Genomic DNA, 4176 nt, shown 5'->3' on the forward strand with positions numbered 1-4176 from the left:
AGAAGGAAATGGCAACCCCCTCCAGAATTCTTGCCTGGGAAATCCCATGGACAGAGGAGCCTGGCAGGCTACAGTCCACGGGGTAGCAAGAGAGTTGGGACATGACTGAGTGACTAATCAGCAACAAGGATGGAAGTAGATAATGTAACGAAGAGATACATCACTGTGTCCCGTAAATAAAAAAAACTTGCATGAAGAGAGAATAAAGAGAGAAAGAATCACTATACTGGTGGAGAAAGGTGAGAAATTCTTGGCCATATGTTGACTAAAGCTGTTTTGAAAGCAAGGAGTTTCTAAAGACTTTAAGTTGTTGGCACTGCTGCATGCAAATCCCCTTTGTCTCCCTCTAACTGCAAATGAAGAATGTTGCACAAGAAGAGCCACTTTTGTGGGGGAGATTTTTTTTTAAGGATTGGGATGTTGAGAAGGAATCCAAGAAAAAGAGTCTTGAGATTCAAGCCTAGCGTGGGGCAGAGAGGACACCAGCCGTGTGGGATGAGAGATGTGTAAAAGTAAAAGTTAATTTGAAGCTGACTGACACAGCCTGAAGACACCATTGGACATTTTCTCTGGAGAATTCAGAGAAGCTGAAGGAGGGAGGGAAGGAAATTGGACTTCGCATAGGATGCTGACTGAGTTGTTAAGAGTTGGTTTTCTTTAAATACCAAAAGCTGAACCAGCCTCAGCTGAGAACTGAGTTAACTAGTACATGTAGTAATTCAGTTCATGATTTTACAAAAAAAGAAAGAGTGGCATTATGAATCCATGGGAAAGGATGCATATATAAGAAAAAAAAAGAAGCAGCAGCAGCCACCTTTCTATACTGATTCAGCTAAGGAAGGATGGAGTCTTATCTGAATGCTAAGTCACTTTGGTCGTGTCTGACTCGTTGCGACCCCATGGACTGTAGCCTGCCAGGCTCCTCATTCGTGAAATTCTGCAGGCCAGCATGCTGGAGTGGGTTGCCATGCCCTCCTCCAGGGGATCTTCCCAACCCAGGGATTGACCCGTGGTTCTTAGGTCTCTTCTGCATTGGCAGGTAGGTTCTTTACCACTAGCACCACCTGGGAAGCCCTATCTGAGTTTAACCAGGTATTTGGTCAAGGGATCATCCATTAAAAATTATACACCTACTGTGTGGCAGGATCTTAGGCATTGGGAATAAAGCCATGAACAGAGTGGACAAAACACCTGCTCTCAAAAACTTTCCATTCTGGAGGGTAGAAACAGACATTTTGAAAGCGAGTGGTAAAACTCTTGGTGGTGGTGGTGGTTTTGTCTCTAGGTTGTGTCTGATTCTTTGCGACTCCACGGACTGTAACCCATCAGGCCCCTCTGTCCATGGGATTCTCCAGGCAAGAACACTGGAGTGGGTTGCCATTTCCTTCTCCAGTAAAGCTCTTAATAGGTTATTTCTGTATGCTGAAAAGTATACTTTGAAAGTAGGGGATATGAATGAAGAGAATTTAGATAGTGAGCAAAATGACATGGAAAAACCACCTCAAGGTAACAGTGGAGATGGGTCTTGAAAATTATAGAGTAATTAATTCACAATTTAAAGCACAGGTCAGCAAAATCATTCAGTAAAGGGACAGATAATAAATATTTTAGGTTGTCATTCAGGCTATACTGCAACTACTCAACTCTGCTACTATAGCTCAAAAGAACCTACAGACCATACAAAAATGAGTGTTCTTGGCTCTCCTGGCAATAAAACTTTATTTACAAAACAAGTGCCAGTCTGCAAGCCATCATTTACCAATTCCTCCTCTACAGTCAGGCTGGTTGTAGTCAAATTTGGCTTCATCTGTTCCTTAATGCATGACCTTGTATAAATTACCCCAAATCTCTAACTTTCATATTTCAAAAGAGGAAAATAAAATAATGTATATAAACTGTCATAGTTTCTGGTTCATAATAAACTCTCAAAAAACCTTAGCCATTGTTACTATGTGGCTATTTTTATTGTGATAATAAAATAGCTACTGATAATAAATGTTGTCCTTGATGAGCATGTGTGTGTGCGTATGTGTGTATACATGCTTGTATGTGTGTACATGTTTACATGGAAATGTATGCCTGTGTGAGACTGCTCTAACATCCACTTTCTAGATTATGAAAAGATTAAAGAGTGTGCAAATAATATTTCACCAAAAGTGAATACATTGGAGTTTTCATGGCAGAGGGGCTTTGAGTACCAAAATCACTTCACCTTCTGAGATCATCCTACTGGATCTGAAGGACCAAAAACCAACATAGATAGAACTTCTGGGGCCCCAGAGAATTATTTTAGACAGAATAACTTAGGCTTTGGAATTCGATTGCTGCAAGAGCTACAGTAGAGGAAGACTCAATGGATACTAAGGTGAAATTAATCCCGGGTTTACATGACAGCTCTGTAAAGCAAAGAACTTTGAGAGAAGAAAGTGACATGAAGAAGGAGACTCAGAATCCAGCACGGGGTCACCAGGAGACTGCTGTTGAATACTCAGTGACACATGCATGTAGTGAAACTTTGCAAAACTAGACAAAAAAATGGACTGTAACGTGGATGACTCTCAAAGCTCACACAGACCTTGGAGATGTTTGAGTTCTGGCCAGCCAGATTCCAGGAGCCATTTGAATACCCAGAGTCTATTCTAAACCAGTCCACCAAAAGAAGCTTAAAAGCAAGGCTTAAGAGAATCTAGTCAAGGCAGGTGTTGAAACTGTCCACACAGCCCCCTATCCTACCAACAGTGTTTCTAAGGGTTTCTGTCACAAAACTCTTGAAAGCAGAAGGCCCTTGACTACACATTTTGAAACAAATCAGAGTCCTTATGACTAGAACAGCTGGTCAAATTGCATATTCACTGCTGTACTGTGTTAGAAACGGATCTGCCTTTGGTTAAGACCAGCCTATAATTTTTCTGCCGTTGGATATTACTCCCAGGATGGGTGTCTTGGATGGTGTCCTAATGGAACTGCAAGACTGGGCCCAACCCTCTTGAAAGAGGTCATTGTCACAGATAAAAGAAAAAAACAGAGAGACTGCCTCAAAGAGCTGGTCGTGGCCATGCCTGTGGGCTCCACACCAAAAAAGGGATGGCATGGAGAGGAAAGATTTATTCAAAGCAAACAGGAAAATCTTCAAATGCCAGGGTGCAGCCTTGAGAAACAAGCCAAGAAGTCAGTTATGGTTCTCGTGGTAGGAAGCCCAGCCAATACCAACGGCGTGATTGCTCCAAGCCCATCCCCAGGGAGAACTTTCATTGCTTGACTCTTCTGCATCTTAACTGAGCTGAACTGCTCTGTTAAACTCGGTGTAAAACTTGGTGTGATTTCTTTAATTTTTTGGCTGTGCCATGGGGCATTCAGGATCTTAGTTCTCTAACCAGGGAGCAAACCCATGCCCCCTGCAGTGGAAGTGCCAGGTCCTAACCCCCAGACCACCAGGAAGTCTCCGGTGTGACCTGCAATGGTGTGAAGAATGTCATCATCTGGGGAAACCATTCCTCACCTCGGTATCCAGATGTCAATCATGGCAAAGTGAAAGCGTACGGAAAGGAAGATGATATTTAGGAAGCTCTGAAAGAAGACAGCTGGTTCAAGGGAGGACTCCTCACGGCCGTGCAGCAGCATGGCACCGCTGTCATCAAGGCTTGGAACCTATCCAGTGCAGTGCTGGCTGCAGAAGCCATCTGTGACCACTTCAGACACATCCAGTTTGGAACCCCAAAGGGAGAATTTGTGTCCTTTACGTGTTATCTCTTAAGGCAACTTTTACAGTATTCTGGGTGATCTGCTCTACTCATTACCTGTTATAATCAAGAACAAGACCTGCAAGGTGGTTGAAAGTCTATTAATGATTTCTCAGATGAGAGAAGATGGATCTTACTGCAAGGAAACAGGCAAAAAGAAAAGAAACTGCATTTGAATTGCTTTCCTCTGCATGACCAGACAATCATTTTGATGTCACTAAGTGCCCCAAAGCAGAAAACTCTAAAGGTTTTCTTTGACTCTAGTATCAAATAATGACAATGAGATACTTAAATTGTGAAAACAACACATTTTAAAGATAGTGTGTTTCTTGGTATAAATTGGTGACAACTCATCCTCATGCTGTTAGTGCTGCATCCTAAATAAAATATGTATTAAAAAAAAGGAATTTAGTCAATTATTAAGTAACTTAGCTAA

General features: G+C 42.1%; 1 pseudogene; it reads left to right on the plus strand.

Moving 5' to 3' along the window:
* Positions 1-2798: 2798 nt before the first annotated feature.
* LOC136145198 (malate dehydrogenase, cytoplasmic-like) lies at positions 2799-3935 on the plus strand (annotated as a pseudogene).
* Positions 3936-4176: the final 241 nt, after the last annotated feature.

This window comes from Muntiacus reevesi, chromosome 12, assembly GCF_963930625.1.
Source record: "Muntiacus reevesi chromosome 12, mMunRee1.1, whole genome shotgun sequence".
Classification (NCBI taxonomy): Eukaryota; Metazoa; Chordata; class Mammalia; order Artiodactyla; family Cervidae; genus Muntiacus; species Muntiacus reevesi.